This window comes from Cuculus canorus, chromosome 10 (genome assembly GCF_017976375.1).
Source record: "Cuculus canorus isolate bCucCan1 chromosome 10, bCucCan1.pri, whole genome shotgun sequence".
Lineage (NCBI taxonomy): Eukaryota > Metazoa > Chordata > Aves > Cuculiformes > Cuculidae > Cuculus > Cuculus canorus.
Window position 1 is genome coordinate 16,376,629 of NC_071410.1, and position 14,047 is coordinate 16,390,675.

The 14,047-nt window shown below is 36.8% G+C and overlaps 1 protein-coding gene across 1 annotated transcript in view; it reads right to left on the minus strand.

Annotated features, from left to right (window-relative positions):
• Nucleotides 1-14,047, minus strand: part of TENM1 (teneurin transmembrane protein 1) — a 695,512-nt gene that overhangs the window by 346,092 nt on the left and 335,373 nt on the right. The window lies entirely within an intron of this gene.

A 14,047-nucleotide genomic window follows, 5' to 3' on the forward strand; every position in this document is an offset into this window, starting at 1 on the left:
CACAACAAGGGTTCATCACGTCACTCTGTCTGAATTTTCCATCACCAGAAAGCAGAAAGGGTAAGATCAGTTGACAGATTCAGGGCATGGGATTGATAGTCAATGAATGGAACAGGGCCTGAAGAGTTTGTGCAGTTGTTGTCCCTGGAGGTTTTCAAGACCCCATTATAAAGTCCTGAGGTGCTTGTCTGGACCTTAAAACTGACCCTGGTTTGGGAGGAACCTGGACAACATGACCTCCTGAGCTCTCTTCAAACCTGATCTATCCTATGATCCTTGACTTTATGTCTCCATGTTCAAACTGGTTTTAAAACGAGAACCACCCATACAACAAAGAATAATTAAGATGAGTGATAAGTAGACTCAGTTATCAAGGTTTAATAGAACTCCAATATCACCTGAATACCCTCTTGAACAGCTTTGATCACCCTCCTATTTCCAGGAATCTCTTCACTTTATGATTATAAAGTCCTTCAAGATGAAAAGCACTCCATGAATGTCATATATATTCATTTTTCCTGCATTTTTAACCTACTAAAGGGATCAACAAAGACACAGTTTACTTTCATGACAGTTACCTGTTAAATTTGTTCTGCCTTGTGGAAACATGTAGCTAATCTGAATGCACTGGGGTGATTTATTTTCTTGTTTTATCATGTCAGCCAACTCTATCCTATTAATTCAGGACATTAAAATCTATGCCAGCTTGCAAGCCATTCAGAAATACTCCACTATTTATTTAATGTATAAATCTTCAATCTGAAGTTAAACTAAACAGCCAGAGCACAAAGACTCCATGATACAGAATTAGTGTGCAGCAGTAATCAGGTTTGTAACCAGGATTATGATCAGAGAAGATGAGGATTTTAAAAGTTAAACAAAAATGTAGAATTTCCTCCAATGAATCTTACATAAGTGCTAGTACAACCTCATTAATTTTAAGTTTATGCTATAATTTTCCAATTAATTTATGAAGAAAACATTTGGGAAGATGCATTTTCTTCTCCACTGGTTTTTATTTGATTTATTTACACATTACTCTTTTCAGCATCAGTTGTCCTAATACTTAGAGAATAATTTGAGGCATTACACAACGAATGCAACAGTGAGATTTCTTCCTAAACAGCACAAAATTTCCTCATTCCTATTTACAAATTGTATCTACACTTGGATATCCCATCAAAAAGGCTGAATTCATAAATTCAGTGAAATTATCCCTCCCCACTTCTTTCAGTATTACAATATACAAGATGAAATGCATCCAACAGTATGGAGGTCCATGAAAGCACAGATCTATATTTGATGAAACCAGCAATGAAAACTAAGTTGCGGATATTGGAATTTGATGAACGTAGCTAGCCTAATGTAGCTTTGTAGTGAAAAGTTTCAGTGGGTCTGAAACTTGCTGACTGAATTTGTTGAGAATCTCCACTCTGATACCGTCCAAGCCCTCTGCCTTGGAGGCAAGACACACATCTTACAGAAACTTTCTTTTCTCCTTAGGCTGTTTGTGTAAAATTACATTTTGCAGCTTGTCTATCTGAAGTGGGAAAAGGGGACCTGCAACAGAGTGAAGGAAAGGAGAAGATTGCCCAAATGTAAACCGATTTTTCTCCCAAGATCCTAGCAGTAACTGAAATAATTGCTTAGTTTTATGAAATCCAGGAAATCTTCCAAGTAACAGTTTATCCCTGGCCTCACAGCAATACTTCAGAGGCACAGGTGGAGGCTGAGCCCACTCCCTTGTAAGTTCATTTCCTGATGTTGCAGCCCTGAATCTTGCACGTGACTTCAAATGAGTTTCTCTTCAATCAAATACTAAACTGACTCACACACCATGAAATCACATGAGACTTTCAGGTCAGGACAGCAAGTCTGCAAGACGTACTCAACTCAATTGAGCTCTTCTATGTTTCTTTTTTTGAGAAGATGACCTTCTGACACCCAATCCAAAGCTAAAACCTGTTTTATAGAAAGTGAATTTCTACTAAAAACGTGTAAATGGTTAATTTCTATTTAAGAAGGCCTCACCTACTAGGTTTCAGATGAGATGCAAGAAGCAGTTACAGGTTTTTGCTAATTAAATTAGTTAACAATCTTTCAGCCTGTGTGGCACAGTCAGAATATCAGTTATTGCCTCTGGGTAGCTAAGTAGGTTTCAACTAGACAACACATTTGAAAAAAGATGGTTTAGCAAGGATATCTGTTTGATAATTTTGTACTTCATTAAAATTTATAGATATGTTAATATGCACAGATTGTTCTAAGTGGAAACAATACAACATTCAATGTATTGTATACAACATAGGGGTGATGTGTTTCACTTCCATCTCACAGGCACTAGTGAGACAGTTCCTTAAAATCATGTTTCCCTTGTACAGAGAGCGATCCAACTTAAACTGGGATACTGATGCGACCTGTTCTTGTGGCAGGCAACAACAAAACATCTTTCTTGACTTCCTCCAGACCTTGCATTTTGACCACTCATATGACATTAACTCAAGGGCAGAAGAGATAACTGAAGACAGCAAAGCCAGGTACAAGACTATCAGTCTGTATGTATGGACTTGAATATTTTCTGAAAGGGAAGTTATACCTGTTTTCTCCAGAAGCTTATTAGGAAAGTTGCTCTGTAGACTAGAGGACATCAATGACAGGTGAAGAATGTGAACCGTAGGACGAATGTGGCCTTGAGCACAGGCTCAAACTGGGTCCTGTTAATCACTTTAAAATATGTAGCTCCTGAATTCATTCCTGCAAAAATATTTTGCATGCCATCCACGTGCAGACTTATTACTGATGTGCTTGGGACTCATAAGCAGAACAAACATAGACCGTGTCACTTAGATTTGGCAATCTGTATAAGAAAAATAAGGGTTAACTGGGAATGTATCTCTTTCTGACAGCAGAATGATGGATAGAGCCACTTTATTTACCCTGACAGAAATATCTTTGTTGATGAGCTTTGTGTTTTGCAAAAAAAAAAGAAGGAACAGCGAGTATCTAGATTTATATATGTGAGGTAAAATATTGCTTTTTAGACAGGAATGTATAATTTCATAGATTATGAGTTTTGTTTAATGACTGACTGGAAAACTGATATTTCAGGGCTTAGCATTTCAATGATTTATGGTCTTGTTAGTGTTTTTTTTTTTAATATGCTTTATGTGCACAGATGTTTCTGCAATTGTGACATTCTATAATAAAATCACAGCGGTCAATTGCCCTCCAGTGCTTTTCATATCAAGTCTGTGGCAGAAACGTCAGAGGACTTAGCAGTGGAGCTGCAATGAATAGCAGGTAGGGATAGTTTAGTCATTAACTTGTGAAGCTTCTTGTTGCTAAAGACTGCTTGCAGTCCCCTGTGCTTCCAAAGGTATCAAGACTAGAAAGACTATTTGAAATAGAAGAAGAAAAAATTCAACTGAAAACACTGCGACAATAACACCTTTTCAAACGAGTAGATAAAAAAATAAATAAATGGTACAAAAACTGTCTTCCTCAAACCTAATTTTGGGCTAAGTTGCTCCAATTAAATAAAAACAACCTTAGTTAGAAATTATTTCCCCCAGTGTCTCATCAAAATTACTTTCTCGGTAGAAAAATCTGATTTCTTAAAACAAACAAGCAGGTTTCTTTGGAATAAGTGAGTTTCCTGAGATTTGTCAAGATTTCATAGCATGGTAGTGACAGAAAGGTGTGGCTCTCCAGCTGCTTTGGGGTCCATCAAGATGTGGAAGAACCAGCATCCATGGCAGAGCTGCTTAGTACAGAAACATCTGTACAATCTCTTGACACACATTTCTATAAGAACTGAATAAATTTAAACTTCAAAGCATCCTCTGTTCTCAAAAGCAGCGTTCACTAGATCCCAAGACTCCTATTCTGAAAGTAAAAGATCTGGTCCTTAGTTTGTTGTTTATTTTATAGTTTATTTTTATCCTTCTAGTCAATTAATATAATTTTTAAAGTTGTGTTCACTGCCTATAATTCTGGTTTTGTTGCAATACTTTTGTCCCGTCCTAGGCCTATGAAAGCAACAGAGAACTGTGATATCATATTGTTACGTGGCAGGCCAAGGATAATATAGCCAGCCTGGGAGCTTATTAAGAATTGATATCTTTTTTTTCCTGCCTTCCTTCAAACTGTTTCTCAGTCAGTCATCAGTTTCATGTTTCGTTTGACAGACCTATTTTCAGTCGAACTGATCTCATTGAATTGCAAAGGAAACTAATGAATATGAGCATTACAACACTCCCACACAGACAGACTCTTCCAACTGGATGCCTTCCTGCCACACAAAACCCTCCCACAACTCTACCAGATTTGTTGAGCAACAGGGATGTATCAGAACAACAATACATTGCTTTAAAAAAAGCTCTTCTTTCATATATAGGTGACAATACAAGTAAACAAAGCTACATTTTCAAAGTTGAGAATCATCCTTAGAGAAGGATGTTTGGGAAGTCAATGTACATCTAAAATCAGTATGTCTGATATAATCTGTTGTTATTGTAGCTGCTTGGAAGCAAGAAAAAAAGGAACAAGAATTGCTCTATTTTTTCACCTACTGAATTAGAATAATTTATCCGATACAGCAAAATTAAAAGGACATTCCCACACACACAAGAAAAGAGAAGAAGAGGAGGGGGAGGGAAGAGATGCTTTATAATTAGCTGTACGCATTAACAGTGCCTTTCAATAAGATTAATTATTCCCACTTTAAAAAATAAAGTAGGAATGCTACTTTAAATATTTTTTGGAACTCGTTATTTAAGAACTCCATTAGAGAGAAGTAATATTGCAAAGTAATGAACTTCACTGTTCTTTACTGTCCTATCATTATATCTGACTTCATAATTTATCTCTTATAAAAAGAAAACCAATAGGTTTAGCTGTGGAAAACAGACTAAGCCTTAAAAAAATAGTATGAGTAGTCAAACACATGGCAGCAGATTTTAACTCAAGTAGAATATGAACAAACTCCCATATGGTAGCATGAGCAATCATGACCAAAACAAGACTATATATCTTCTACAGGGAATAACAAACAACTATGTTTTAACAAAAAAAACCCACAAAACTTCACTATTTTATTTTCATTACAAAAATAACTGTGTTTTTCTGAAAGTTTAAGTACAGAAATTGCTGGATTACTAAAAATAAAATGTCCTTTAACAAGCTGATCTCAGAAGTAACAGATGATCATAAACAGCTTATATTCTTATTTTCAGTAGAAACTTGTTCATTAGAACTACATAACAGAAAATATATTTATGTATTTGACTCAGTGCAGATACAAAAATATTCCTAAATCAGGACTCAGAGAAAATAAGCTGGACTGTAGGTGAAAAAGAGAATAAATCAGCACATATCTGGACATTCTCCCTGAACCAGTGCATTAAATATTCCCGTAGAAGTCCAGACAGTGAATGATATATGCTACTTCTACTTAAGAGTTTAGCGCTCTAGGTCCTCTGCAATAGCTCTCCAGCCACCGCAGAGCTGTGAAGCAGAGAACGACGCTGCAATAAACTTGGAGCAGAATACCTGCTTGCTTGCCAAAGCTTTAATTTGTTAGACAGCTCTAGATAAGATATCTTCATCTCTTGTATGTAGAAGAAGGATAGGATGACTATCTGACCATTACAAAAAAGCTCTTTTACCTAGGAAGTCTTTACAGATTTGATTACAGCTGCATGTATACTCTAACATTAAGCTCATTGCACTGAAAATGAGATTCTTCTTTCCGCTATGAATGCTGACTATTCTGATTTAAATATTATAGCAAATAAATACTACTGTAATATTAAAAAAAAAACGTAAATAAAGCAAGAGCACTTATGTGATAGCCTGCCCCACTAGAAGAATTCTGTGCAATTTTGGTATATTTTCCCAACAAACTTCTGCATCGCTTGCCAGGTGGCAATGCCTGATCTCAACATCTCTTTCCAAACAGTCTGCTTTGCTAATGCAGGAGAAAATAAAAACATTTGTTCTAGAGAAACAGGTTGAATTAACACTCAGACAAGGTGCAACACCTATATTTGTTCAATATCACACTTCTGCCTGGTTCAATACTGCACATCTGGCTCAAAGACATCAAGAAGGAAGTAATTTGTAAGGAGTATCACCGTGCTAACTCAAGATGTGTGTAGGCCAACAGCCTGAGCCATTGGGTCAATCTCACCTTTCACAAGCATCACACACAATCCGTCTCCTTTTAGAGCATAAGGTGAGTTCATAGAATTATCTAGCAAAAAATGTTAAGTTGCTTAAAAATTATCTCACAATATGTTCATACATTCATCAAGATGTTAAAAATAGCTAACTCCATACTTTGTCTGTGTTCTGCATTATTCTTATACTGCATGAAACACAATTTTAAAGCGCACACAATAAAAAGGAAACTTTATCCTTAGATTGCACTGGAATTTGCCACATACTTGTGAATTCCGTATCAGGAACTAAGACACCTACTTAATAACGTTAACGCCATCCACTAGCTAATATTTAGAGGTTTGCATTTCCATGTCTTATAGACCTTTGCCAGAGATAAGTATCAGTATCCCCATGTTCCAGCTGAGGCACAGAGAGATCCTTTAAGTCCTGGTACAGCATTCTGTCCATTACCTTCCACAAACAATACTGAAAAATAACTGGATACCAGACAACAGCTTGAACAAAGTCAGAGATCTTACAGTACGCATGGTATCCCTGTTGTAGTTCTTCAGGTAAGAGCTAAATGAGACCGAGTAGCCTCTGCACAGTCAGTCATCGCTTGCAGCCTCACAAGGTACCAATGCCTTTCCAATGGAGCTCTTATTCTGATATCATACAGTCAGAAGACGGTTATTGTAGTGACAGTTATGCCAGGAACGGAATCAAAGTACAATCACACTACTTGCCAAACTCAATCTTCATCCGACAAACTCCATTTAAATTGCTTGCCATGAGTATTAAGACCAAGAAATGACCCACCATGCCAACCCTAAAGGGTATGTTGAAAAAGTGGAGTCCTAATAACCACAGAATCTCCTGCTTTGATTAGTATGACCTGGAGTTGAAAACAGGAATCATGCATGCGATAGTTTCTGAATTCATAAACAGCTACTAACCAGCAAGTTATTTTTCCCTCTCTCACCCTTTTTTAATATAATAAAGGTCACTTAAAATAACAATTGTAATTGACAATTGTAAATTTTTGTAGCGATCCCCAAGGGATATTTACAAAATATATGGGTTTTTTTTAGTTTATACCTGCCGCAAACTGCTGTATAGTAATGTGATTTAGAAAAATTGGGCAGTTTGCCAGTAATGAACTGAAAAGAACATCTGGACATGTGCAACACATGCAAATTCACCTCTAGCAAATCAGTCTGGTGTTGGTGAATCTTACTTTGCTTCTAGCTGGTTTTGGATTTGTGGCCAATTGCTCTTGACCTCTAAAAAGGACTAAAAACATTCCCATACTTGTAACTTTTTAGACATATGCTTCTTGTTTACTCTGTAATATCAGATTTTAATATAGTCTTTCACTAGAGATAAGCAGCATAGTACCATTAGTTTGAGTTTCTCTGTAGATACAGATATTCACGGCTCACAATATATTAGCATGTACCGAATGTTTGCAAATCAGTAGAAATATTATTTTAGAAACTTTTCTAAGAAAGGCCATAAGTCTCTGGACCTCATTGTTCTTTTGGGAAATCACACGATATATCAAACAGAGCTGCATTCACCCCCACTGTCACTGTCCTGACATCAGTGGGATCAAATTGCACTGAAGTATGAAGTTGCACTGAGGAGGCATTGAACTCCATTGGGATTTGTCATTAGTAACTTAAAGGGGTTTTGAGGAGTCCCATATAATAAGACCCAATGAAAATGCCCAACATCCAGCAGAAGTGTTCAGCCTATAACAGAACTGAACCTTATAGCCTGAAAAATGCTTGCTTTTATGAGAAGTATACACCTTAGCCATAGGATATACTTTTATGTATGTTTAGATCCTTTCCTAAAACTTGACACCAAATGACAAAAGAACAAAGTCAACGCATAATGAGTCTGGTGTCTTGTCTGTGCGTGTTCCACATGATAGTGTTCAGAGCTCAACAGGTAAAGAAGTGTCATGCTGTCTAGCTAAGCCTAACATATACTTTAATAAATACGAGTATTTCTTAGCTAGAAGTATAAAATAAAAAAAATGAAATATAGCTAAAAGAATAACTATATGGAGCCCACACTGGGCTCACTCAGCATTATTTTTCTTATGGGATATTATGTTTGAGTAACAGCAATAAAATTATAAACCAGAAAAATACAGTATCCTAATCTATACAATTAACACCACTAAGATTACAGATTTTTAAAAACTGCAATATCATAAAACCCTGAGAATTCTGTAAAATATATTAGGAAATATAAAACAGAAAATTTGATCATGCATAAGATTTCCTATTTTTACTTTCAAGAAACAGCATTCTTGGTATTCCCTAGGCAAAGCCTTATGCTTAAAAGTACTGGGCAGCTGTTCTCCAGACTGTTCCCACTGCTTAAAAAAAAAAAGAGAGAACTCCCTAGTTACCAGAAGCCTGACACACCTGAAATCTGTTCTGATAGATACAGTGATGCCCTCCTGGATCAGCCTTCATTTTAGTAACTCTTAAAGCGGATGCTAAAGATAATTTAAATATCAACAAGAGTGTGCATTTTGCTGCACTTACTCGATCCTTCAAACAAAAGAGTGAATGTGAGATTTTATTTCCTGAGAAGGGCTGTGTATTTATAAATTGGGTAAACTCTACAGCCTAGTAGGGTAAGGAAACCTAAACCCTTGAGAAATATCTTAAATGTGTTCATGGTTCTCCATATAGATTTAATTCTGCAGGAAACACACAAGGTTTTTATACTGTCCCAGATGTGCCTAATATTGCCCTGAAATTCCAACAACTCCCCAGAGACAGTGGTATCTATCAGTGTTCACTAACCTCATTTCTTTTAAAGCACTTTCTAATTAGTAAGAAAGTAATGCATGCACGTGCCTCCTGCCTTTGATGTGTCAATATGGCTAACACTGAGATCAGGAAGAGCTAAAATTATTTCCTGGGTGATCATTTCCCAGTGTTTTCAGGTATTAAAAGAACTTCAAATTTCCACAACTGCAAATTTTCCGTGTTAAAACTGGAAAAGCTGTTTCTCTGTTGCACCAGAGCAAAAATAAGTTTGTCGTTCTTGTTCTACGTTAGCAGCAGGGAAAATCATCAAACTTATAATGTGTTAAAACCAAAAGTATTTGGTAGACCAGTAATATTTTCCTCATGGTGGAGAATGGTAAAGCTGCTAGTGAAAATATAGACTGGAAGTCACAGGAATGATGACTGCCTGATGCTGGGGAAATTCAGATCTGTTCTTACCTTCTTTATTCTTGGTCTAAACTCTCAGGTAAAACTGGATTATTTTATTTATTTTTTTTATGAAAGCATGACAATTAAGGAAATAAAATAGTTTGGCTTGTCTATATAAATGACTTTGAAAATACACATTTTTCTACTTTTCATGGTATAAGTAAGTAGGTAGAAGAAATAAGAGGTTAGCAAAAAGACAAGCTTTGAAGTGTGTCTCACAGCTTGTAATAGGCTGCAAAAGTGTATTCTTGATATCAGTAAAGTGTATCAGTTTGAGCTCATTTTTTTCCTTGTTCATTATCTGTCTACTTCTCAAGAGAATATTTGAGAGATTAGTGTATAATTATAATCAACAGTTATTTTATGAGGCCTTCAAGACCTCCCTGAACTAAATGACTTTTCCCGTTTAGTCACAAGCCTTTCTATAACACTAGTAATTTATTTAAGTGGTCAATCATACAAATTCAAATTATGAATAGCAATCTTTATTAATACTGGTTTCAGCTGCTTTATCAATTGATGAACGTCTTATGCAATTCATTTTTTCATGTGCAGTCGCTTCTATTTTTATTATTATTTTCGATCTGAAGCGAGTAGAAGTTCGTCTCTGACAGTAAAAGATTTTGATCACTACTGCAGCTGTATCAACAACAAAAAAAGAAAAAAGCTCTGATACCTTTTATTACTTCAATGATCATTGTATCTTCCTTTTTATTATTTTCCTTATAACGTGAAGGCTGCCGTGCAATTCACTACTATGTAATGGCCAAGTGGAAAGAACCTTTCCAGATGCATTTTCAAAGTCATTCATACTTAAGGCAAATCAGAGTACCGTTAAAAGAAACATTGACAAGGCAGGACTCCATTCACAGACTGAATTTCCTTTTAGAGTAGCTCACATTTCTCTACTTTAAACCTCTGACAGAATATAACAAAGAACACTAAAATAAAACAAAGTAGTGATGCTTCAGGTGTTTCAAGGAAAGATGTCATTGATAACGGTAATCACGAGTGTGCGTTATATCCTATTGTACGTACCTGCTTTTCATTGTGAAAACTTGATTGCAAGTTCCACTCATAGCGATTGCGCTTCATAAACCAGACAAGAAGTTAAGTCATTCCCAGGGGGAAACACGTGACAGCTATTATTTTTTTTTTATTATTTCCACTTAGGGGAAGTCTCTAAGACCCGGTATTCTGAATATTAGACAAAATATAGCAGATGGTCATAGGAAAAATGAGGCCAGAATAGTAGGCGATGGGTTTAGAATACCAGAGGCGCCGACAAGCTTTTTAGGACTGCACAAAAGAGAGCACTGTGGATCTGAGGCAGAATGACAATGTGGCTAGACAGATGTTTGCAGAAAAAGTTCCTCCCTGAGTTCAACAGTGAGCATGGAATAAAACACATGGCTGAGTAGCCCTCACCAGTCGGAGGCAGCAGTTGGCATCCTAGCAGCTGATGGAACATTACAGGGAGGATAAGTACTGCAGGATCATAAAAATGAAGCTAAAAGTTTATCTCTGATGAGAGAGAGCCAAAAGAACACAGGGAGAGGAGGGATACAATCAGAACCAGGGGCTGAGGGGGATGAGGTCTGCAGCACAGTCTTCCAAATAAGCCACCACTCTGTCATGGTTAAACAAAAGGATGCTGCAACGGCAAGAAAGGAAATGAGGTGCCACTCCTGAAGGTGGTTTTTTTGTAACAGAAGGGGCTGTTAAGTAGAAGGGGAATGGAGAAACAAAAAAGTTCTTTGAGCATTGATAGAGCTGGATTACATCAAAGCAAGTGAAGACAGGTAAAGTTGTTCCCTTGTGTTTCGCAGCAACCGAGGAGCAGACTCAGCTCTTCCACACTGCAGTTCCTCTCTTTGCAGTAACCCTGAGGCAACACTGGCTTCCGAGAAGCATAGAACTTGCTGGCTCTTTTTGTTTTTTCTTTACATAAATACGTACAGGTATATTGTGCAATTGCAGTCCTCATAGGGCAGGACGGTTACTTTAATTTGGTGTATCTAAACTTAATATACTTAATTAGCACCCTATCCCAAACCCAAATATTAATGAAGCTGTGTGAGCATAGGCATTACAAATGAGTTGGTTGGAAAAGGTGTTTAGAAGAAGTCACCAGAAAAAGAGTTAACGAGCTAAGTGTAAGCACTGTGTTACATATGGTACCTTCCCTGCATAGCTGGGAATACAGCTGGTGAGATTTGCTTATACGGTGTGCATTCCTGCCAAACTTCTACAATTATCTCAAATTAAGAAACACTTTTGTTAAATTAAAAGTTTCCCATGGTCACATTATTCACCTTCTTTAGTTTGGTCTGTACACAAAAAGCTGTTGGACTGGAAACATCCATCATTTACTTAAACAAAAAAACCCACGAGGTGTGTGTTAAAATGAGATAACACATGCCCTACTGGCCTCAAATTATCCAATAAAAGGACTATCTTACAATACCATGCTCTTGGAAATGCCTTATTGCAATAATGAAATGACACCAAAGTTCATTTTGTTATAGAAAAGTTGTGTTCATCCACATACTGAGTAATTTTATGCAATTTCAAGCAAAAATATCCCACCTTCCTGTTATTCTGAGGCACAGCAGAGAAACACCTTCTGAATAATTCAGTAGATTAACTGTAATGCAGTAATATATGATAGTTATAAAATGTATTTTTTTATTTATGTGCTGAGCAACATCACAAAACTGTAGGGCCTAGAAAGAAGTTCATTGCTGTGTGAGTTCCCAGTAAAATTCTAGACAGGAGACTGCCACTCTTTCTGTATCTATAATACTGGTAACACTGTGGAAGGGAGAAAATAAATCAGTATTTATTTATAGGGCCATAATTATTTTTTCCTAGATCTTGTCTTTCTATTGTTATTACTGAATTCTTTCTACTGTAGAATTGTCAACATCAATGATACTAAATTTCCTTATCATGTATAGTAATAATTAATTAATTAATACTTACAGACAGCTAAAATATATTTGCTGTCTGGACAACCCTAACTGAGAAACTTGGAAAGTAATGGATCGCTGCAAGACAAGAAGAAGTGATGACTTTTACGGTCCTGCGTATTTCCAGCCACACATCAGAGTACACATCAAGGGCACTTCTCTGTACAGCGATGTTGGAACCAGCTGTTAAAGGCTTGACTCCTTCTTCCATTTCTCTTAGCAGAAGAGGGCTATTTAAAGCAGCAGCAGAAGTAAAAGGCCTGCCACATTATTCTCTCCTTTTTCCTTCTGTGCTAGCGTGTGGCTAAAACTGAGGGACTAATGTTCTACTGCAATTCTGTCACTGCTGCCATAGATTACTTCTTAAATCTTTGTTTCATCTTCACAATGAAGTGGATGAAAAATAATTTTGCGGGTTTTGTAAAATGTTTTTCTCCCAATGAAATCCTAGAAATGAAAGTGCTTAAATTGCCTACTCTTCTACCTAGGGAGTAAAATCTATTTAAGTGCTTTGGAGACTCAAGAAAGGCTATCTTTAGCTTCTGCCCTTCGAAAAGGAAAAAGGCCAAGAAGAAAATCAGAAAAATAGGTCAGAAGAAAAAAAATATTTCTGAATCCACTCCAGTGTTATATTTGAAACTAAAGTAAGAAACAGTGAATGATAAACGGGAATTCTGTTTATAATCCTCCCCTCTCCCCTTCATATCTGACACAGATAGTTGTTATGGATAACATTAGTTCTTTATTTTAACTGTGAATATTAAGATAATGGAAGAAATTGGCTAGTCAGTTGTGAAATATTATAGCAATAAAAGTCTTTGGTGGAAGATGAATCATCTTCAAAATAGCACAAGGGTGTCAATAAATGAAGAGTAATGTGAAGATTACTTATATTTATTGAGACTGCAGCATTTATCAAAGTCATCAACATTTAATTGGAGCTAATATGCTTGCTGGCTTTTTATTTCTACTGGTCAAGTTTTTCATATATTTAGGGATAAAGTGCTCAACTTAACTAGTCATTTTAACTCTTTTTTGGCTTTTATCATCTATCTTTACATAAACATGTATTTAGAATACACCTCCGCTCCTCCTCTCATTGCATCGATGGAACAGCTGGGCTACGTTGTAAGTGCATATGCACTTCCCATGGTGGATTTGTGCTTTAACAAAACCTTTCATGTAATACAAGTGAAAAAATAGGAATTTTGGAATTTGAAGTTAGTAAAAGTACTTTATTTACATATGTTTATGGACCAGTGTTTATGAAAGAATTATATGATTACCACATTAGCTTGAGATGACATTCCATTCATGGTGTCTTTCAACCAGGCATAAATCTGAGGGTTGCTGGAATTTGGGGATAAACCTAAGCATCATGCCTATCCCAAGCACTGCTCTCCCTGATGTCTCAGGACCTGAGACAGAGAGCAAAGGAGAGCAGAGATGTCAAGATCTGAAGCCGTGTCACACATCAGGCCCTCTCCCCTTTTAGGGCATGAAGGAGCTGTGAGAAAACCAGCAATTCACACGCTTTGCATTTGTTGGCACTGATCATTTAACACGACACTGAGCTGATACTGTAGGTTACGGCTCTTTGCTGTGGGCAGCAGACACCTGCTCACCCTCTCACTCGAGGCTCTCCGGAGCCAGTCATCCAAAAGCAGT